At 34.8% G+C, this 24,854-nt stretch overlaps 1 protein-coding gene and 1 long non-coding RNA gene across 4 annotated transcripts in view; one reads left to right on the top strand and one right to left on the bottom strand.

Moving 5' to 3' along the window:
- The window catches only part of LOC5567018 (neuronal acetylcholine receptor subunit alpha-7), a 414,734-nt gene that overhangs the window by 95,106 nt on the left and 294,774 nt on the right, over nucleotides 1-24,854 (top strand). The gene's annotated exons all lie outside the window — the stretch shown is intronic.
- On the bottom strand, nucleotides 8,968-10,094 carry LOC110677117. 2 transcript variants are annotated; one of them, XR_002500961.1, is made up of 4 exons: nucleotides 9,929-10,094; nucleotides 9,563-9,873; nucleotides 9,227-9,508; nucleotides 8,968-9,172 (listed from the first exon to the last, which is right to left on the bottom strand). It is a non-coding gene; the product is annotated as an uncharacterized LOC110677117 (long non-coding RNA). The 2 variants fall into 2 exon arrangements; XR_002500960.1 differs by having other exon boundaries at nucleotides 9,227-9,873.

Below are 24,854 nucleotides of genomic sequence, written 5' to 3'. Positions count from 1 at the left end.
TCTCGAGTTTTAGTGAACCGATGGAGCTGAAAATGTATTGGGTTGTGCACTACATATATAGAATCATAGTGATACATTTTTCACGTCGATATATGGAGTGGTTCTTGGGATTTGCTTCTTCAAATGGATAGGGTGATTATGATGACGTCCCGTGCGGCCATAAGCACCATTTGCCGCAGAAAACCGTCATCAGTTCCAGCGATGATGACGTTCTCTTTTGTAGGATGACGGTCGGTAGGCGAAGCAAGAGCGCAAAATCTCGGATTCTACGTCAAACGGTACCACCATCACGAACAGGGGACGGGAAGAGTTGTACGTGGGAGTAAGGATCCGACTGGGTCATGCGGGAGCATTCTATCAGAACTTAAACCCCGTCTCGGTGCCACCGAAGCACACAAATCGACCCAAGTCCCACGGTGGAGCAGAGATATGTTTTATTTACGAAAGAGCTGCCTGGATGCTGTCATCAGTCCGATGCGGGGCCGCAAGATGAAAGGGGGCAGTGAAGCTTTTTGCCCCGGTAATAGAGATTTTTCCTGACGACCTGGTCCGCAAACTGTGTGTTAGATACCTATCTCCAACGGCATCATTTCATCATGTGAGTGGACGGTCTACTCTACACGGGATGAAACAAAACGGGTCCAGTCCGAGTCAATATTGGCACTAAGGCTGGGTTATTATCTGCTGTGAAAAGTCTACTGATGGCGATGGTGGACGGGGTCATAATATTTACCGGATAGGACAGGTGGGATGGCATCTGTCTTGCTACTTGCTGGGGGCTGGGTGATGTGAATGCAAGTACTTACTTCTGCAGAGAGTTTGTTGCAATCAGGGCTGCCCGGAGGTATGCGCATGAATAATTTTCGGTAGCATCTAGCGATGTAAACTGGTGGCGATCGATGCCACTATGATGGGGTGTAGGCTTAGCGCAAGGACGTCTTTTACACATCTGCATAGCTTCCATAACTACAATCCAACCTCTTTTCACGACCGCCTAAGGATATAATAATGTTTTTGACTTGTTTTTTGAAAGAATGTGACATCATGATGTGTTAAGGCAGATCCATGACATTCGGAAAAGCTTACACTTGGATTGAGAACTCTTCAGAATGGTCATTTAAGTATTTAAATTCTTACTTTAAATGGCAACACTGCACAGTTGTTATCAAAGGAGCCAATTGTGTGGGGGTGTTACAAAATTTGTCATATTCTGCGCAATCATTGCCATATTCTGTTTAAATGATGATTAACTGTTGTTGCGGAATAACACTGTTGCAACAAGAATGGGAGAGGACAATGTCTTTGTTGCTGCGTGTTGGTTGAAAACTGATTCACTGAAAGCTGCCAAAGATAATGTGGCTGCCGACAACAGTCACACTGACAAAAGATGTTCGAAACGTTGTAAAACGTTTCCAAAAAACTTTTAACAATTCTGTTGGTGTGAATTAATAGAGGATTAAGCAGCGAATATATGCAAACAGACATGCTTGTTACTTGTGTGTATATGCTTGAGAAGATTACAAAACAAGCGTGACATCGGCTAGCAGAGAATACGTAAATTCCCTCAAATTAGATTACTTTACATTCGGATTTGGCATCTAGCTATGATTTTAGATTGGACTTTCGCGAAAATTATTCTTTATATTAATTTAATTAATGACGCTTTATATATATATACCATGCTCGTGTCTGTAGTTCCACGAAATGCGTTGCCAGTCTACAATTACGGTATTTGTACTTCCTACGACTTTAATTAATATCTTGTTATATGTAAATTGTTATGGATCAATCATTATTGAACCTTCAAACTTACTATTTTTTTGTGGTTGGAACCATTCATTATTATTTATTTGGATCAAAGGGAATAGTGTTGCCATCTGATGGCAGAAATATATATCATTAAAGGCTGCTTAAGAAGGATTCGAAATTTATTCACAATTTTGCTGAGTATTATGATCGATTATTTTGATAACTTGTGAAGATAGTAATTATTTTTAAGAAACGATCGTCAATTTAAATTGCGGTCGTGACGTCATCGTAAAAAAGGTCGTAAAAGAGGTTGAAGTGTATGTGTTGACATAATAGAAGTTTTAGATTTAGAACGCTAGGGGCGCTGTTAGTCCCATACAAGGGTTGTGATAGGGACAATTCAACCAATAGAAATATTAGTAGTAGAACGCTAATGGCGCTGCTATCACAAAACTGAATTAATTTATTATCACCTTTAACTGTATCTTTTTATTGTTTGTTCGATGCCATGTTGTACTGGATGATTTCAAAATTTATTTGACACTTTGAGGACCGGTACTCAAGCTGTCAGCGCGTGGCAAACTAGATGTTGGTAACACACACAGTAGCGACATTAGCATTCTTAGGTTAATGCTTCTACTATTCAACCACAGTAGCCTTGATTTTTGTTGGCGCCAGTCATCGGTACTCAAAGTGTCAACGATTGTTTTGGTTTTATTTAGTCATTTCGTTGTGCATGAGAAGTGAACCGAGTAAAAGCGAAAGCAAATGTTGTTGAAATGTAAGGAAGAATGGCTAGTACAGTTGGAACTGAATGAAACATCATTTACTTACTTTTTCCACATGATAAAAACGGATCCGATTGTGTTGAAAATATATTTATTGATCAATCTTTATCATTCGCGTTCGTGATCGTCGGAAGGATAAGCAGTTGGATTTTTGTATTGTAGAGTAGATACTCCATCTCTTGTTTTCCCCTCCATCGTATAGTCATTGAAGAATAATGTGATTTTTTTAAAGGATATAATTGAACAAGAAGTGATTAATAAAACATATACAACTCCCAATGTTGAACGTATTTCTGTTTTGTGGTTTTTATAGACTTGTGTCTTTAAATAGTTCTTGTACGCACTTGAACCGCTTACATGGAACCATATAGTCTAAAGGACTTAAGATAAAATAATTCTTTGTAAAATTTCGTTAATTTCATGAAACTTTTGAAAGATGCCATTTTGAAGCCATATCCAGCTCTCGTATTAAACACGGTGCCATCTAAAGTAATCTTTCATTGTTCATTGTTCATTGTTTGTTAGTTCAGGTTTATTTTGATAGGTAATAATTATAACTCTATGATGATACAATCGCATACGAAAATAACTAATAGAAAACTAACGATCATTGCTTTGCAAAATTTCTGTTCTAGTTTTTTGGCTCAAAATTCAAGCATTGCTCATGAAAATCTATCATTCAACTGCACTTATCTGGAATTCAATAATTTTTATTGAGATTCATTTAAATTTGAACGGAAAAACTGATTTATAATTTTTGATGGTTGAATGATGGGTTGTTAAGCCTTAATTCAATCAAAATATTTTAAACAATGCGGTGATAAAGTAGTAAACATTGAAGAGGAAAATAACCGTAATCGTTTTACAGATATTCTGAACACATGTTCACTCAAACTCAAATCAATGTGCTTGAAAACCTATTACTGCATTGCATTTACTGTTTGTTATATCGTAAAATAATTATTTCAAAGGTTTTTCAAATTTGAAGGGAGAAAATGTTTTTTTTAATGACTGAATGGATGATGGAATGATGGATTCTTGAACCAAAGACCCATTTAATAAGTCATATCAATTAGCATGGAAAATTAACTGTATGTAACAAGTTTTGCAGTTCTATTGTATATTTACAACTCAACAATAATGACTACAATATTTACACTATTTATTTTTATATATTATTACAATCCAGCAAATAGCACCATTTTCTTTGAAAATTGTCTGAGATTTTCATTCATACTAGCAGCATTGATTCGTGTACAAACGTGATGGATCCTCAATACAATAAATATTTGAACAATAAGTTTTACAAGATCAATTTTATGATTTTCTAATAGACCATTTTCTTGAGTATGCTCTTTGAGAGAATCAAATATATTAGGGTAGTCTTCAAAAATCAGGAATACTGTTGCAGTTTGAATTTTCATTGGATTATTCATCTTTTCGTTTTCAATATCTGGGATGAATTTACGCAGCACTTGTTCGCCTATTTTGCATATCAAGTACACCTCCTTCTGAGGTTCGATTAATCCAAATTGTCCACGATTTTTCTGTTTTATCAGCTTAGAATAACAAACATTATCTGAATTCAATGCATTTAGGCAAGCTTCACATTTCACTAATTTGAAGATTCTCTTTTCAACATATCCCGCGATGTACATAATTACATTCTCTTCAACTACGTTCAATTCTAACAAATCCGTGGATAACACGTCACAACTTTCTTCTATTGAAGGATCTTCAAAGCCTTGATTCAATACTTTACGAGCGCTGGTTACATGTAGTACTGCCAAACACGTAGCGTCTTGTGGCAACGTATTTCCTTCCTATAAAAGAAAGTAACAATCATTTCGTAAGATAATGTTAACTGTTCAAAGCTACTAAGTAAGTTAGTATTTACCCGCGTTAGTCGTAGTTGATTATGAACTAGCAACCATTTGAATGCAGCTGAAAAATCGATCGTTGACGGATTATCATTGAAACCACCTCGAGCACGAATAAGACTAAATATCTGCTCCAAATAGTCTTGCGAGAATTTGTAGAATAGAATATAGTCCAAATACGGGTTTTCTGTTCTTACGTAGATGAAATATAACGATTTTAAAGTTTCCATATCCACTAGAAATCGTAAGAATCCCGTAAACCAAATCGAATCCAACACGTATACTGTTTCTTCTTTGACTTTTACACTTAGTTGTGTAATATACTTCCGGGCATAGTCAAAAAATTGGAAGAACTCTTCCACTGTCTCGTTACAGGTTGGACGCTTGAACTCCTTGCTGAATTTTGATTTTGAATTTAGGATATCGAATAAATTATTGAACAGCCGAATGAATTCAACTGTTGATTCACATCCAAGAAACTCCGGAATTGCTTCGTCTTTCAAATATTCCAAGGCATCTGCAACACTTATGCTTAGCGTTTGAACGACAAACTTCGTTTTCATCTTATTCTTTTGAAATTTAACATGTGCTTTCGTTAACTTATTTCCCAATCGAAGGCCAATTTTATCTTGGTATTTCTCAAGCTCTTCAATATAATCAAATTTGATTTCTTCTCCTCTGTAATCGTACAAGGTTCCTCGGTTTGCATAAGTGTTTCGAACAAGCTTAATCATATGGATTACAATGTGCATCATTTCATCACTTTCTGGTTTGCGAAATGACGTGTTTTGTTTGATCGTGAGGATTGCTTCTTGACAAATTCCTGGTTTTCCGTCTAAGCCATGATACCAAGCACGTAATGTGGATTCTCCAGGCAACTCTTTGAATAATTCTCTTCTAACGAATTCATAGCCTGCAGGAGAATGGTAATGCAGTCCTAAACAAAACTGCCTTACCTCTTCAATAGCTTCGGCATATTGTTCAATATAACCTGTTGGAAAATCAATGAAATGATATAAAAAGCAATTCTAGGAACAGATTTTTGTAAGATTTTGAGATTATCATGAGTCATTAGTGTACCCTCCCAATCAAAGTTTTTGATTATCTCCTGAACACATCGACTCAAAAATATAAATAATGAAAAAAGATAAAAAGGTAATTCTATCAGAAAATATGTTTACTTTATACACGTCGTAAAATTAATTAAAAAATATTGCTCTAAAAAGCTCAATTACAGGAATAAGATCAATTTTAATATGACAATTTTTCATAATCGTTTTTTGAAGTTCTGCAATTATAAATTATTATAGCACCATTCATTGCTTAAATTACTTCATAATTATGCATAGAAAACTTTCCAATCAAAAATAAAATGTTTTTGTTTCGTTTTAATAGGTTGATATTGCCATTAACGTGTAGAAAAATAAAGTAAAAAACTAAGTCTTTAAAAATTCCACCCCCTTGGAAAATTCACATTTTTCGGTTCTTCACACTTAAATTATTTTACAGGAATCCGTGAACTTTACCGTTATCTCAACAGCTAAAAAGTTCAGTGAAAAAAATTAACGGAGTACGGTATATTTTTGTAGTTTTCGGTAAAATTTCTCTGGAATCCGTTGAATTTCGACAGAATTACAGTGTTTTATTTTACCAAACTGTTCAGCTATTGAGATTACGGTGAAATTCTTGGATTACGGTAAAATATTTTAAGTGTGTTGTATTTGCTCTCAAATGCTAGTTAATGAACTTTTTTTTTCTCTATATCATGAGAATTTTTAACATTTTTCACATGTTGAATAGTTCATTTTTTTTAGAGGTGTGCAAGATTTTCTTTGCCATCTATTAGTACAGTCAACCCTCCATGAGTCGATTTTGAAGGTACCATGGAAATATCGAGTCATGGAACAGCAATGCTATGGAAAGCCGGTTGTGGGGACCATCGTAGTAACAATAAAATTTGATTTTCAATATGGTTCAATGAATCGGTTTTTCTTTTAATCGAGTAATTTGAAAAATTATCATACAAAATTCCATTCTTTAGGAAGAATATCACCATCACATCATTTTTAAAAACATTTTAAAGTTTTTCTCATCATCAAACTATTTGTGAGTTCAACTCAATATTTTTAAGATTATTTTGAATATTTATTATTTCTTTTCGATACATTGAAATGAAATTTGTGCGGGATTTACTATGAGAAAAATTGCTTCTTTGTGCTTTTGTTACTAAGGCTTCCATAACACAAATTTTCCTAAAAGATAATTTAAAATGTACTAAACAACTTTGAGAAACAAAGTAGGTAGTGGTAATCAGGAACCATTTGAATAACCTAAAGAGAACGGCAAGAAGTGCACAAACTATCGTTCATATTCAAGTGAGATGTAATACAGGATATTTGCTTCTATTTAACAAAGATAATAAAATCAATATCAGTTTCGAAATTTATGAGCAATGTTTTTTGAAAACCATATTTTTACACGTCATAATTCATATAATTCATTCCAATGTATTTTTATCACAGAAAAAGCTGTTTATCGTTACACTACAATAAACATAAAAACCATAATTCATTTTGCTTATAACTTTAACTCCCATACCGTTAAGTCACCAGTCACCGTGCGGCCTCCATTCATCGTGCACATATACAAATTCCTTCAGAATATTCAAAAAATTTTCGCAAATTATTCTTTCGTCAGCAAAATAAGATAAAACTGATGAAATGAAGTAGTTCTTGTCACAAATTATTTTGAAAAACCTAGTTTATGTAGTCAAATTCATGTGAATTTTGTTTAATAATGGGATTTATTAAATCTCTTAGTAGAAACGCCAAAAATTCACATTTTTCATTTCAACGTTAGTGTATTATTAATTTTTTTATAATTTCATTTTTTATACTTAGTTTTCGCTGTAGATACTTCTAGTAAAATGTATTTCATCGTATGAACCATGAGATTTTATGCAAATTTGATTTTATAATTGTGTTCCAGTCGAAACACAAATGCACGGTGAATGGACCCTTGTCAATATTTATGGTTCCTATTAACGTGCATTTGTGTAAAAGGCTTGAAATTATTGGATTGAAAATATTGAATTTATTGTTATGTCATGATTTAACTACTCCATATATAGTTTTAGAGCGTATATGAATGAAATGGTTTGGACAATAAAATCAATCCTCCTATAACGATTTTAAATAAAAAAAAAAAAATAATGATTTGGCCATTTTTTCAATATTCTATGGTTTTTATTGTAAAATAAGATTTGAATACCCTTGAACATGTGTGCGCAAACTATTAGCAACATAGTTTAGCCACTCTCATAAGAAATCAATGTGATTGACCAATTTAGAAACTAAAACTAAATCTCTGGCCGAAACTGGTTCTGGTGGCCTATGTTGACCAAAGAGATTTCCAAATAAATGGTTTCAGCTCAGTTCCGATATTTTTATACATAATATGAATTGAAGGATTGCGTTTGAAATATTTGTTGAATGAATAGGGCTTCATATATATTTTTTGAAGAAATTTTCTCAAAGGCTGGCTAAAACTGGTGCTTCTACCCTAGTAATTATATTTCAAAGAGAAATTAGCTTACCTCAGGCTGACGATCGACTGATCCTGCCACTGATTTATAATCCTTCGTAAATTTTGATATTTGCGCATTCGCTCTGCGAAGTTTCACTACCAAATGATGGTTTCGAGTGTTCGACCTTTTAAGATGTTTCTTCATGGCGTCATGAGCTTGTTCAGATCTCAGTGGGTCGGTGAAGTCAGATCGCTTTATATCGCCGGGATACCGAATTACTTTTTGTTTAATGGGCACTTCACAAACGTTGACTTTTCGAAAGTCATCGTCATCTACATGACCATGCAAATCACATTGCAGACATATGTTCATCCGTGTCATTGCTCTATAAATATGATTACATTTTAGTTTGTAAATAATCACTTACAGCGTATATTTACACGGAGAACAAAATATATTGTTCGTAATCATTTTTCCGGTCAATTTAACTATATTTTAAGGTTAATTTGGAGATAACTAAAAATATAGTTGAATTGACACTATATTGTTAAACATAACTATATCATATAGTTGTTGATAACTATATTTTTGATTGAATTTACAAACGTCAAACGTCAAAATTTAACTATATTTTTGTTGACTCAAAGTGAATTTTATTGAGTTTACAATATTTTGCAATGTTTACTCAGCATTTTGTTCTGCTTTATCAACATATCTGAAAAGATTCGGTGCTGCTTTATCGATCTAAAAAAAACATTGCAAAAATGAAAACAAAGGGCGAGTCGACATACTTGATATGTGGTCTCCTGCGTGAGAGGTGGTCATCTTAGCACCTACACTATTCCTTGCAAGTTAGAAGTAAGTAGATTTGTGAGCATGACTTGAATTCTAGGGAGGTGAATGTTTCCGAATAGTGATAATTATCAAAATTATAATTGTTATAAGTACAAGTGGATAGCTCAATCAAAGAAGTGTGTTTATTTGATTTGACGTTAATTTAGCGTTGGCGTAAATTAATTTTATTTCGAAACAACTATTTGTGCGTAGGTAAAAGTAATTGACAGGATTGTAATCTTAACATACAGAAATTCTTCTGCGTGTACCCTCTAGTCCAACAATCTTTTTGACCATATTTATATGAGTTATGAATCAAATTTGCGTCAAAGTGTGGAGGCTGCACATGGTGAATTGCAGTTCCATACTCCGTTATTGAATTTTCAATTGTTTCACTGGAATCAAATATAGTAATTATTTTTGAATAAGAGATAAATATGCAATCTTACCTTTGACAATCAATATAATAATCCAAAAATGCATTTTCGATTAGTATCGGCTGCATCTCAGTAGTATATGTATAACTTTGTTGAACGTTTTCGACGATAGGAGGATCCGTAATACAAGCTGGTCTAGGGCTTTAAAGATGATATTATAACGGTACGATGTAAACTCAAGTGAAATTGAAAAAGGAAGGGAAACATCACTTGTAGAATTAAAAGCATTTGAAACTCACACATTGAAATGTCGGTTACATATTGAACTCGCTCACTGAATTGTTCATAATGTCACTGAAATTAATGCTGTTATTTAAAGTAAAATACCAGTCATATTGTATATTCCACCTCATGCAGTCTTTGTTACATTCCTATAAATCGTTATCAAGTACTTCCTGTATCGGGCCCGCTTGTTCATTGGTTCATCACTGATTTGCTGGTTGTTATCAGATAAGTCCATGGTGCATTTTTGTTCCGGTTCATTAAAAGTTGTGGGTACCGCCGCAGCTGTAAGGAATCGTCTCCCTCCGACAGTCTTGAAGCAGCAGTTCGAAAAGTGTCGGGAACAAATAGCTGTTTCTCTATTTTGTTTCAATTCTTGATAATTCTGCTTTAAACTTGCCATCCATTGCGCGGCCATCACAGTATCTGTAGGGAATCTGAAATAAAAAGTGGTTTTATCATGTAATTTTGTGATTTATGAGCGTTCGTCACCTGTGGAACGACACACCCAGACGGGACTTTCGTCTGTACGTTGAATCACAACTCTTGAGAGCACACGAAAAACCCATTTTGGTAACAAAACCAGTGTCGTAAAAATTCAGCCGAATGATACCCGATCAGTGCAAAAACGAACAAAAACAAACTCCGCTAGCAAGAAGCCAATCTGACTTCGAGTGCGAATGCGACGAGAAAGAGAGTGGGTGCAACACACGCACACATTCAGTTTCACCCACTGTTGGTGTCATTTCAAAATTCAGTTTCACCTAGAGGCACTGAAATTGAAAATTGAATATAAAAAATTACACATGTTACTGGTGTAAGAAAACGGTAATGTGATGCCTCCAGTTGATGAATCATGATTGTCTTTTAGTAAAAAAAATACAACTTTTTCAATTTGCGGATGTTTTGTGGGGTATTCTGACGGAAATGATTTTTTTTACTAGTGAAATTGAATTTGAATGTCAGTAGTGGATGAGAATTAGTGTAGCAAAAGTAATTGAAAAACTGAATGCACGTTCTACCAGATTCGTGCATGTATTGTCAAACAAACATTCACACAAAGAAGAATTCAACGATGACGGAGCCTACTGAGGATCGGCGTTGTTGACTGTATATTGAAACATGCAGACACTGAACAAAAAACTTCACTCGCGTACAATGGACCTATGCACGAGTTCACTATTTGACGTTTGAGCGGTGCCGTGTTATTTATGTGACCATGGAAACTAGTGAACTTGGCACCGCTCAAACGTCAAATTGGTGAACCCGTGCATAGGTCCATGGACCGATGCACGAGTTCACTAATTTGATGTTTGAGCGGTGCCGAATTCACTGTTTTCCATGGTCACATAAATAACACGGCACCGCTAAAACGTCAAATAGTGAACCCGTGTATAGGTCTATAGTAAGAACGTTGATTGAATGTATATTTTGGTTTCGAATGCATGATTTGCTATGATTGAGTTGATGAAAATTTGACACTTTGAGTACCATCACAAAAATAGGAATACTAGATGTTGGTCACAAGATTTGCAGCGACATTAACGGTCTAATTTATTATGTCTATTGTTGACATTCAAGAAAGTTTTTCAATAGCTTATTTCTTTTCTCAGTCAAAATTTTTTTCCAAGCATACAAAAACCATATATAGCATAGCATACCACGCGCTTCATTAAGGGGCAGGATCCGTCATTGGTTTCGAACAGTGAATCAAATTGTCATCAAAATAGACGAAAAACAAACAACAAAGCAAGCTCGCTAACAACCGTTTGTCGCAACTGTTGCGGATAAGGACACAATCCAAAGCAAAATTGTCATGACAATCACAGAGCGCAACATTGTTGTAACCTTTTCAACTCGCGAATAATCAGTTATTTTAAACACAAAACCAAATTTGTTTCGTGGATGCTGTTTGATAACACGGAGAATGTTCTCGAAAATTGCAATGCGAAGCCCAGAAAATCACTGCGTACGTGGTGATCGATCTTTGTCATATTCTGTTCACGTGATGATAAACTGATGTTGCGGAATAAAATTGTTGCAACAAGAATAGGAGATGACAATGTCTTTGTTGCCGCATGTTGGGTGACAATTGATTCACTGGTTTCGAAATTTTCAGAAGCCGCTTTTTCTTACAAAATTAAGAAAATTTACATGAAAATCTATTCTCCAACCGAAACACCATGAATACATTTTCATCGAATAATTTTAAGTTCTGGAAACAAAAACTGCTTTTGAAGTTTCGATGATGACGATGATCACGATGACGGAGCGTTGAACGTTAACATGTTAAACAACGCGCACCTTCCTTCAAATGCTGTGGAACTCTTGTTTAACACTAGGTTAGATAAATACACGCGGCCGCTTGAGTTGTGTAAACTTTCTCAGGACAACAGAATTTTCAATTAGGGACGGTACGACTCGCCACTTTTGCTGCTTGTATTTTGCATTTTTTTTGCTCTCTGACATCCTTGAGTCTTGGTGCCAAAACAGTTCCTCGTTCGCTGCGCTGGCGGTCCCTGGGAGATCCTACCTCCACAAGACAGTAGATACGCAATTGTCGTGGAGAGCGGAGCGTGGCCATTTGCTTTCGGAGCCCCACGTTGTGGACCCTAGCACTGAAGTGGCACAACTTTGAAGGGTTTAGCAACACAACAGAGAGAGCAGCGAAAGTACCGTTTTGTCTCAAATTCCGAGCAGACTCATATTCCGAACAGTCGTTTGTGAGGAGATTTCATTAGATTTTATTGAAATATGTCAATGAATTTTTTGATAATATTCACATCTCAAATTCGTTTTTTAAAATAATTTAGACTTGTTACGATTCTGTATTTCAAAATCGTAATTATTCATGCCAACTCGGAATTCGAAAGTAATAGTTGTGAAACAGTTCGCAGTTTGACTGAACAAAGAGATGAAAATTTTCACCAATTTAAATGTAATGTCACTGTAAAGTGTTCGGAATACGAATCAAACCGGTGGTAGAACCAACCAAATGAACACGCAGTAGAAGCGGAAACAGAAGCATCAACAGCAGAAGCAGTACTCATTACGATAATGAAAACATAAACAAACAACGCATAAGTGCCATTCTTGGCACTGGATGGCGTGTTTTAATTCGCTCATATTCGCACCGGCACGTAGCCTTGCGGTGTACCTGCCTGCTGATGGTGGTCAGGTTGTGATTCTGACGCAAATTGGGACAGTTTTTGGATTCAGGTCGTGAGATTACAACTCTTACATGAAGTGTAAAAAGTTGAAATATCATTATGGGCAAATATCAGGCAAAAAAAGCTGAGGTGGAATACTTCGAGCTGTTTAGTAGAATACCTAACAATAAATGAAAACCTCATGTAGGGGAAAAGCACTAATTTTCGACCTACAAGAATTCTGTGCCAATTTTCGGATTTTCATACAAAGTAGGCCAAAATCGTATGAGTGGGTCGAAAATTAGTACTGGGTCGAAAATTGGTGCTTTTCCCCTAGTACAAAACCATTTAATTCCATTAAAGTTTGTATCCTTTGACAAATTAGCGTTTTTCGATCTAGACTCGACTTCAAAACAAACAAGTAATCTCTAGTAGAATTTAATGGTATATGTATATCGAAACAATTAATAATGCCAAAAATGTTACGGATGAGTAATTAAAGAACTGTTGCTTGAGAAACAACATTCGGGATAAAGTAGAAAATCGGCTGACGGATGCATAATGCACCCCACAGATGCTCAGACGGTTTGATAAACATTGACTCCGTCCCCAGGTTGATGCTCATGTTGGTGCTATGTTTGACCGTGTGTGATGCTGCTTGACGAACCAATTTGACAGTTTGTGAAACCGATTTGACGGTTCACGAATCGGTCGGTCAAAATCAAACGAGTTTGATTTTGCTCGAACCACCGGTGGGCGGAGCCAAATGTTTGACGAACTGATCGTACTGTCTGTAGGGATGTTGCAAGAACAAATTGTCAAATTTCAGTTTGTTTATGCTCTGCTGGTCAGGTCATGAGCCAGAATATTTTCGATATTGTTCGCGGAATTTGAAATATTTTATCGAGATTTTCCAGGAGTTACTCGAGAAATATCTTCAGGTATACCTCCAAAAATTCTCAGGGCTGGTAGCGAATCAATCCTTAGTTACTTGTTCCCTATTCACTATTTGCTACAAAAAGTCACTAAAGTCATTTTCACAAAATTGGTCACTAAAATTAATATTTTTTACGGATGTGAAGAAACGATAAGAAATCTTACTAACTCAAACAGGAAGGAGTTTTCATAATAATAGATTTCTGGAAGAATTTCTGAAATAATCTCTGAAAGACTTTGAAATCCCTTGATGAATCATAAAATACCTATTTATGAACGAAATTTTGCAAATACTTCTGAAGGAATACCTGGTGGGATTTCATCAGGATTCTCTAGAGAAACCAATGAAAGATTTTCTCGCTGAAACCATGACGGATTGAAGGAAGTGTTGGAGAAATTTGTAGTGAAATCCATGAAAAGATAAGTAGGAATTACTAGAATATTAAAAAATATTAGGAACTACTGGAGGAATCTCAGAAGAAATTTCAGAATAAATCTTAGGGAAAAAATCGAAGAATTCTAGACTTACCTCGAGAAGAATTCCAGGAAGAATCTCTGGAATATTTTCAGAGTAAATGCTGTGCAAAAATCTGTAGAAATATCCGGAGCAACCCAATAAAAAGTTTTGCTGAGATTGAATTTAACAAATAGCTATTAGATTATTCCAGTCTAGTAAACTAATTCCTATAAAAAATCTTGAGGAGTTCTGAAGAAATCAATGAAGGAACTTTTTGGAGAATTCATGGAAATATCTGGTGGATGCTCTGAAATAATTTCTGGAGGAAAGATTGTAAAATTTTAGAAGCAATCTCTGAAGGAATACTTAAAGGAGTAAGTACCTTCTGTAAATATATCTGGACGGATGCTGGGCGGATCTGGAAATTCGTGGAAAAACCCTTGCAGCAACTCCTGGAAAAAATCCTGAAATAATTCGTACTTGATGGAAAACAGCCTGAAGTAGGCATAACTGGTATTAAATACTAGAGGAATTTTTAAAAGAATTAATTCTTCGAGGAATTTCTGCAAAAATCTCTGAAGTACTTTATGGATCAATCGTGTAGGAATCTTTGAAGAAATATTTGGGAATCCTTGGCATGAATTTTAGAAGATTTATTGAGAGAATTTGTTGTAGAATTTTTAGAAGAATTAATATCTTGATTAGGGAGATTTTCAGCCCACGGCTGGTTCATCTCCATTTTCTAGAAGAATTCCTAGAGAAGTGTCTAAAGGAATCCCTGCAGGATTTTTTTTGGGAGAATTTTTAAAGGAATAGAAAAAATGCTGGAGACGTTCCCAGATGAATTTTGGAATAAATTCGAGAAGAAGTTTCTAGTGGAATATCTCAAGAAATATGATGGGAAACTCTTTAGAAAATCCGGGGAGCTCTATAGTTATTTGTATAGAAGTTTTGTAGTCAATTATCTAGTCAATATTAGGGAGGAGATCCTTGGAAGATATTCTGGAGGAATCTCTGATTTTTTTCAAAAAGAATTCCTGATTGAATCATTGGCAGAATTTCCAAAGGAGGAAAACTTTAAGGAATTTGTTAGGGAATTCTCGAAAAATTTTCTGTAGAAATCTCTGGAGGAATCACCAATAAAAGAATGGCTGGGAGACTTCACTGAGGAATTCCTGATTGAATTTGTGGATGATTTTTTGGTGTAATATCTGGGAGAAATTCTAAATGAATCTTTGATGGTGGCTTCTGATGGAACTTCTTTAGGAATACATGGCGTAATTGCTGCAGAAAAGTTAGTTATTTATTTAGAAGTCAATTTACAAACATTATTTTGTAATAATCTCTGTTGGTAATTTCTGGAGGAATTTCTGAAGAAATTTCTTCTCTGAAAAAATTTCAGAAGGAGAACCCGATTTTTTTTTCTTTAGGAATTTCTGGCATTATTTCTGCAGAAAACTATGTATAAATTTCTGGAGTAATTACCAATAGAAGAATGGCTATTGGATTTCACTGAGGAAATCCGGGTTGAATTTGTGGATGATTTTCGGATGTAATATCTGGAAAGAATCCTAAAGGGATCTCTGATGGTCGCTTCTGCTGGAACTTCTTAAAGAATTCATGGTGTAATTTCTGCATAAAATTCTGGAGGAATCCCTGAAGAAATTTCTCTGGGAATTCCCGAAGTACTTGGTTCAATTATTCGATGTCTAAACCATAGAAACTTTAAGAAAGTTAGGGAATTCTTGAAAGAATTTGTGGGGGATTCTCTTATGTTTGTTTCTGTTTCTGGAGTAATCTTTTGTGGATTATTTTAAAACTCCCTTGAAAATTTTGCAGGATCCCAGAAGAAATTTCTGCTGGAATCTATAAAAGAATTTCTGGAGGAATCCCTGAAGAAATTTTAGGTGAAATCTCTTGTGGATTTTCTAGAATAATTCTTAGAAGAATTTCTCGAGAAATCTCATATCTTATGAATGAATAGCTGAAATAGGTGAAATTTTGGAAGACTTTCTAAAGAAAGAATACGTTTAGTGATTTGTTGAGGATTTTTTATATAAACTTTTGTATAAAATAATTATCTGAAGAATTCCATGGTGAAATTTTTGTAGAAATCCCTGGAAGAAGTTCTGGGAAAAACTTTTCTTTGAATAATCTCTGGTGGAATCTGAGGAATTCCTGACGGATTTTTTGTGGAATTGCTCTCTGATGTTAACTTCTGACATAATTCCTGTAGGATTTTCTGGAGTAATCCCTGGTGAAATTATTGGAAGAATTCTTGAAGGAATAACTGGATGAGTTTCTGTATAGCGATTCGTGGAGGATTCCATTTAGGAATTCCTGGATATATCCTTAGAGGAATCACTGGGAAAAATCGTGGAGATGATTTTGTGGAGTAGTTTATTTAGGCAGTCCTAGTGACATCGCAAAATTCGATAATAAATTCCACTATTGCCTTCGAGAATAATCCTTGCAAAAATTTTAGATCCAAGTTGGGTAAAGAATTTCCACTTGGTTACTTTCTTGTTTTGTCACATTTTAAACCCAGCGTCCCCATCGTCTGAATCCAGCTCCCTACATGTTTCTAATGATCAAATGCCGGTGTTTGATGATCAGTCACCTCAATAATCGCGTGCAAAATTGTTCAAGAGTCACTGTTTGATTGCAATCTGATGTTTTCTTCTGTTGCATGACATTCACGGAACATTCTGAAACATCCTCTATTCCGGATAATATCGGATGCATAATCACATCTGCATCATACGAGCAGAGAACACTTGAACTATGGTAAATAATGTTGGTGCAACAAAATCTGACAGTTCGCCAAGCGGTCGAACAAACGTAACTTGGTTTAACTAACTTAGGGGCGGAGTCAATGTTGGTCAAACCGTCTGAGCGTCTGTGGGGTGCATTAGAGCAGAATTCATAAACTATACTGCCAAAATTATTCTCACATCTTTTCAATTCTCAGTTGACCATTGCATGAACAGGGATCAAATGAATCTTCGTTCGTAAATATTTTAAAAAGATGTTTTTCGTTCTTTTTCCATCGCTATTCCCTTCTCACTCCACCAGACGAAAGAAAAAAACAAGCTTTTCCTCTGACGAAAGCGCATTTTCTGCAAGCAATGCTTTGGCCGGGACTGTGCCAGATTTTAAGAAATGATGGGATCCGAAAAGATTTCAGTGATCTGTCGGATTGGATGATGCCGTCTGTTCATCCAATAGCCATTCCCTCCCACCAAGCATTTGGCCATTTGTAAGGGAAAAGTGAGGGATCAGCTGCTGCCTCCTATATTGAGTGCAGCTCGAAATAACAGAAGTGGATAAATGGAGTCGGAATGCTTTTGATGGTTGGTCTTCGTCGTTTTCGTTTTGGGGCTTTGTTGAGTGGGGATTTCGAAATTAGATCAATGGTGCTATTTTTGGCGAATAATGGGGATTATGCGGGTACGAATTGATAGAAAGGTTGGCGCGGATTTTTTTTCGTGCTGGCGGCAATCAAAAGCGCAGTTTAAACGAAATCAAAGCAAGGTAAGAGCAGAGCAGATTGCTGACTATTTCGAAATAAAAGCGTAGTGAAATTTGAATGCAATCCCAAACTACCAAGACAAAAAAAACCAATTGCGGGTGCATGCGGTGAAATTGCTATTATCGTTCATAAGCGTATGAACCATCAAATTTTTTGTCATTTGCTTCCAAGGTTTTTGAAGCTTTGGGTGTTTTTGTTGAAACACAGCTTGATAAATATACTTTCCTAACTGCCTATTTGCCTTTTCAATGTATTGGACAGCAAGTTGATTTGTTTTAAATTGGCTTGCGGAAATTGAGTCACATTGAGTCAAAATTTATTGTCATTGGTGACTTTAATGCCAAGCATCGCTCATGGAATAATTCGCAATTTTGATGTTCACATTTCTTTACAAAAACAAAACTGGATATTGACAATGCTTTCGTAACTTTAACTTATTCCATTAATGAAGCAAGGGGCATTACAATACCAAAAAATGAAGTAAAATTCGAATCCGTGATTATAAACGATGATCTTAAACTGTTGATCCGTATTAGAAGCGGGAGTAGAAGGCCCAGCCAACAAATATGTTCACATAACTGAGATTGCAAGTGAAGAAAGTGGACACTTGTTCGGTAAAAACAGATTGTATAAAATGCACGAATTCCCTCTATTCGCACAAATCTGGAGGCCATATACGTACATTTTAGAGAATCTACCATGGTCAATACAACTTCAGACAATTTGATTTGGCGTTCACTATAATTTCATGTATGATTGTGTATTGCAGTTTATATGACTTAATTTTTACAAACAAATAAAATAAAAAGAAAACCACGAGCCAAGCCTCGAATCTCTGACCTTTAGATCACTAGCCAGATACGCTACCACTGTACCGTAAAGTTTTTGTTGCAAGTGATGGTCTTTTAGCAAATATAAAAGAAACACTGTAGAGCATCATGTTTGAATGTAACCGAACTTAATTGTCATTTTGCAAATAGTAGAAGCATTAACCTAAGAATGCTAAAGTCGCTACTGTTCGTGTTACCAACATCTAGTTTGCCACGCGCTGACAGCTTGAGCACCGGTCCTCAAAATGTCAAATAAATGTTTAAATCATCCACTACAACATGGCATCGAACAAACAATAAAAATATACAGTTAAAGGTGATAATAAACTAATTTAGTTTTGTGAGAACAGTGCTATTAGCGTTCAACTACTAATATTTCTATTTTGCAAATGAGCCAGTGCAACGCTGAAGGTTTCATGTTTCATCGAATTAACGTTTGCAGTTGAAATGAAGTGCAGCAATTTATTAAAGACATCGTACGAAAATACTTATGCAACGTGATGACATTGTGTTTCTGTTGAACAGTGATGTTCTTTTAATAGATAAGACAATTTGTTCATGAATTCCACTATTTATGTTTATGTTGCGTTCGACGATGTGCCCTATATGATTTTATATCTACATCAGATGAACTCATATGTAATCTCACATTGATGATTATAATAGAGTCATACCAAGTGAAGTTAAAATCATAATGGAATGACAGTTTAAAGTTACATATTTGGTCAGACTAAATTGGAATTCTATAAGATGCAAATTCAAGTCAGATGAAATTTATTACTTTATTAACGATTTCAATCAATTTAGTTTTGCATCATATCCAATTCCAACGGAAATTGTACATTTATACTATTTGAAATGAACATCCTTATATGATCTCTGGTTTGCTGGGGGTGTCTTAGAATTGATGCAGATAATTTTTTTTGTAATTGCAGAAAAATCATGTACCCAAAACCCAGTTTGGAAAAACTTGAGATAATAGGAATAATGATTAAGCTTGGACTCCCAGAAGATACCATATATCAAACTTAGATTTTTCAAAGATCGGAATACATCCGCCTTAGGCTATGATTTATAACTGAATTGCGTTAGTCTAAGCAAAAATGCCGCTCCCAGTGAACATTTTGGTTGGTATAACTTTTGCTGTACATCATTCTATACGAATCAATTCAATCGTATAGAATGCACGAAAAGGCTATATACCTACCAAAGTGGAGGCTATATGCGTACTCGGCACGACTTTTTCGGACTTTCTGCGATCAGATATACGATGCCACAAAATTTGGAAGAAAATAAAAAAAAAGTTTCCAGCAAGTCTCGAACACGGGACCTCAGGTTCAGGAACCGTGCACCTTACCACTGTACCACCAAGGGTTACTTGTCTGAAGAGCGATTATTTGCCAATCTTAATACATGTTTCATGTACAGCGACACATACTTTGTTGTTCTTTGAGGCCCATCGTCAGCAGATAGACAAAGTTTGGGTGGCAATTTTTGCTAAGTTATTGCGATTTCATACGATGCGAACTGGATTGATATATGATCTGTCAAATTATATAACATAACGTGATTCTATGTTGCACTATTTACGACATGTTTTGTTGTCAACACAGATTGTTGTTCATGAATCGTATTGGGGATTTATATACAACTTGTATTGACATTGATAACGCTTAATATGGCATCTTGTGCAATTCTGATTTTGGACGCATGAATATGTGATTTTGGATGCACATTCTTATACGACACGTGGTTCACTGGGCTTTCACTGTTGAAACTCTATCAGATCGTTGAGCAAGCCATTGTCCGAAGAGTATCATCTCTTTCGAAGGGTATAACAAAGTGTTCTAAATCCCCTCCATCACCTCCCACCGTTACACACTCATAATCCACTCAAATCGATGTTGGCATGGGCCAAAAGCGCATTACGCATCCCATTTTGATGTTTCCTTTGGTGTCGTGGCATCTTTTCCTACTTCTGTCCGATACACGTACTCCATCATAAAAGTGGAAAAGACGCCAAACTGTTCTTTCATGTTTTGCTTGACATCTGGTGGGGCCGAGTTGTGGAAAGTAAGAAATTAAATGGCAATTTGAACCCACAATTTTTAGGATTTGTTTTTGTAGATCGTTTAAGGAGCTTCGTTTTATAAGGTATTAAATGCTACACTCAGCAAAATAAGAGCAGCACCACCCTGTGTTACAGCTGTTTTATAATATTAGTTTTTGCAATTTCCCATCGTAATAGGCTGTGTTTCACCACGCAGAACTGTCATGAAACGGCCTATTTTCCTGCATTGAACTTTGCAGTGTGGTGATAGCCGTAACGTAACTGAAATCTGAACTGCTATTGAAAAATGTCACCCCTGTATGAACATTCATGACGTTTTATTCAGAATTCCACCCTGGTCGGATCAAAAATCGGAGATATAAACGATCTTAGGAATCAACCATTTTCATGTAGATCAAATTGATTTAGAATTGTACACATCATTCGACATACAATTTTAGTTTGCCTTTGTTACTGGGGCTTTTTTCTTCATTCTTCCAAGCATCTTTCCTACCTTTCGCTCAGATAATATTAACGACTAATTTTCTTTTTTCAGTAGTCTGCTATACGACTGCACAGAACTGTGAATCGTTGTGAGTCTGTTGTCTGTCTTTCTCGTGGAGTGTGAATTGTCCCGTCAAATCGTATCGTATTCTTTTATGTCCGAAATCTATGTTCACCTTTCTCCAAGTAAGACTTCAAACTTATTAGGAAATATACACTATTTCACTACTTACTGGTACGTTTGAATCTATCTGTTCAATTTGCTTGTCAACACTGTCCAGCGCATTCTATATCTTATTTCTTTTTGAGTAATTTGTTTAATGTATTCACTGCAAACATCCCACATAACAACTTGTTGTACTTTTTTCTTAACTACTTCTGTTTCTTGTTTTTATTTACTTTCGCTATCGATAACATTCGTACCGCATCTGTCATCTGTTTCACCTCACCTTTCGCCGTCAACACGCGTTCACTTCTTGCGCCAAATCGGTTAGGGTCATGTTCGGGTTTATAGCATTTGGGGTAATTGGATAGAAATTTAGGTGTTGCACTACTGGATGTATGGAATATCTTAGTTCTTCACAGGAACTTTCAAATCTTTCTTGATTCTGGATAGTTTGGTAACTGGGTTTCCACAAAACTCGCAAGGAATATGTCCTTTGTGGTTCTTCCACGAACTTTTCAACCATGTGATTTGAAGAGATTCCTCTGAGAATTCTCACGGGGATTTCTTCATGAACCATTTTTGTACTTTTCAGTGCTTTCTCCAAAAACTCCTTTACCAGTTTTCACTGAATTCGTCATTAGATTCCAACGAAAAATCATTCCCAAACATTCTGATCTCACCAGAAATGTTTTCTAAGAATCTCTATCGCATTGCTTAAAAAATCTCTTGAATAATTCTGCCAGAAAATAGATTATGGAAACATCATTTTTCTTCTTCTTACTTTTTACATATAAATTCCAATTGATAATTTCAAGTATCCTTCAGTTGTTAATTAATAATTTGTTTAAGATTTTCAGGAATTACTGAGGATTTTTCCAAAAAATAGTACAAAAAATTCTATGAGTCTCAAAATATGTCTTCAAGATCACCAAGCAAGGATTCATTCCACGAATTCTTCTGAAAGTTCGTCAACAGTTTTTCCAACTTTGCTTTTGAAGTTCTTCCTTTGTTTGAAAAAAAAAAATGAAGCAAAAAATATCCAGACTTTCTGAAAAAAACAACTATTCTTCCAGCTGTTACTGTAACGATTTCTTGTAAAATTCCACAAGAATTTCATGAGCAATTAAAAATATTTCAATTGGGAAAATGTTGTTCATGAATTCTCAGAGAAGTTCTCTGTAGATCCATCTGCTTTATTTTACAGATGTGTAGTTATATTTTAGATTTCTCCCAAAATCAAGGAGCGACATCGCGCAATCCTTCAAAATTCTCTCGATTTTTTTAAATGCCTAACTTAAATATGTTTAAGGAATTCAAACATTCCTATAAAGTTCCTAAACTTTTCTTTCAAAAACTCTTCAGCGAAAATACTCAAAGGTATTCCGAGTAATTTCTTCAGGGATTTCATAGAGAATTATATTATTGCATCTCTAAGATACTCCGAAAAATTTACCAAAGATCCATCCATTTTTTTCCAGAGATTTTTTTCTTTGAACTGCACTAACAATTCTTTTGGGAATTTTTTGAAGAAATTTTTCACCAGATTCACTTAGATTTTGCAACTCATTCTTAAACTCCTCAAACAAAATACACCAGAAGTTCCATCAAGTATTCTTTCAGGTTCTAAAAATAACTCCATTTGTTACCAAATAGTAATCTCGGCATTCTTCCATAAATACCATTTAAAAATTTATCCACACTCCATTTTTGGTTCAAAGCTACTCCAGGAAAATCGCAATATTTTTAGGTAGGGTAGGTGTACCAGTTATGGACATAATGGTTCCCTATTTCACCATACGTGTTAATTTTATTCATTTCCAATTTTAAATTATTTTGTGTGTTTTAGTATAAAGATATCAAATATATCTTCACGTTAAACCATTCAAAAATATTTCAAATGAGAGCGTTTTCTTAATTTCACATATGGCCAAATAGGGAACCACTATGGCCATAACTAATGCACTTTCCCTATTGCTTTAAAAAATCCTCTACAAATCACTCTATATCAGATTTCTAGAGAAACACATACAAAAGAGGTCTGAAAGAGCTTTGTTGGTAATTTTTTGAAGAATGTTAACTAAATTCCTGTCGTAAAATTAATTTCGTAGAATTTAACGAAACTTGTTGACAATGCACAGTGGTCCAGGAATCAGTTTTACGCGGAAAGATGAATTTTGAGCTGTAGAATGAAACATTAGACAAAAACGGTCTTCTACAAAGTTGTTTGTATTAGTAAGGTCCTTTGTTTGGTGTTATTTAAAATTAGGGTGGAGCACATTTTCATAGAAATTGTGTAACTAACTTTCTTATTTGTAGAAATTATACTATACATGCTTCAACAAAGTTGTAAACCATTCAATTTTAAGCAACTTTGCCAAAAAAGTTTTTTTTATATCTCTTAAATTGACCGATTTAGAGCTATTTTCCTACGGTGACATAGGGTGGTCCAAACAAAATTGGTTTTCTGGCTCTAGAGTTTTCAATTCAAATTTCTCATCAAAGTAGTCTATGAGACACTTTTAGAACTTTGAAAAATGCGTAGTTTGGTGAGTGAAGAAACTCGTTATCTCTTTCCGTTTGGGAGTTATTGTTGTTTTTCTCTCAAAAACATGCCTACTTTGATTGTGAATATTTTTGATTGGGGCAAACATAAAAAATATCTTTTAACGGCATTCAAAAGACAAAATGAAATTGTATATTATATCAAAAAATTACAAATGTGTTATTTTTGTAACTCTAATAAAATGCCCTTAAAAACAAATGATTTTAAGCAGAAAAACTTTAATAACTTTTGAACTAAAAAAGATATCATCAATCTTTTTGCATGAAAATTTGCGTTTTGTTAAGTTCTAAAAGTCGTTCATAGACCGCCTTGACGAGAAATCTGAAATAAGAAAGATAGGGCTTTATAACTATTTTGAAGATTTTCATAGTATGTATTTCTTTATTATTTTGCATTTTGAGCATGAAAATAAAATTTTAGACAAAAATGATCTTCTACAAAATTGTTTATAAACATGTAGGCTTTAATACTGAGTCATTCAAAACTAGGGTGGTCCACAATTTCACACAAATCATATAATCAACTTTTTTATTTGCAAAAATACTGGTATATACTCTTAAGCAAAGCGGTAGAACTTGAAATTTTGACCAACTTTGCCAAAAAAAGTTTTTCTGTAGCTCAAAATTTGACCAATCTAGAGCCTTTTTTCCTAATCATCAAAGGGTGGTCCAACAAAAATCAGTTGTTCAATTCTAGTGTTTTTAATATTAATTTCTCGTCAAAGTTGTCTATGAACGACTTTTAGAACTTATTAAAACGCAAATTTTCATGCAAAAATATTGCTGATATCTATTTTAGTTCAAAAGTTATTAAAGTTTTTGTGATAAAAAATATTTGATTTTCAAGGTGTTTTATTAGAGTTACAAAAATAACACATCTGTAATTTTTTTTATATAATTTACAATGTTTTTTTGTCTTTTAAATGCTTTCAAAAGATATTTTTTTATGTTTGCCCCAATCAGAAATATTCACAATCGAAGTAGGCATGTTTTTGAGAGAAAAACAATAATAACTCCCAAACGGAAAGAGATAGCGAGTTTCTTCACTCACCAAACTACGCATTTTTCAAAACTCTAAAAGTGTCTCATAGACTACTTTGATGAGAAATTTGAATTGAAAACTCTAGAGCCAGAAAACCAACTTTGTTCGGACCACCCTATGTCACCGTAGGAAAATAGCTCTAAATCGGTCAATTTAAGAGATATAAAAAAACTTTTTTTGGCAAAGTTGC

This window comes from Aedes aegypti, chromosome 2 (assembly GCF_002204515.2).
Source record: "Aedes aegypti strain LVP_AGWG chromosome 2, AaegL5.0 Primary Assembly, whole genome shotgun sequence".
NCBI lineage: Eukaryota > Metazoa > Arthropoda > Insecta > Diptera > Culicidae > Aedes > Aedes aegypti.
Note: the sequence above shows the minus strand (reverse complement) of the source record. Positions and strands in the feature narration are given on the sequence as shown.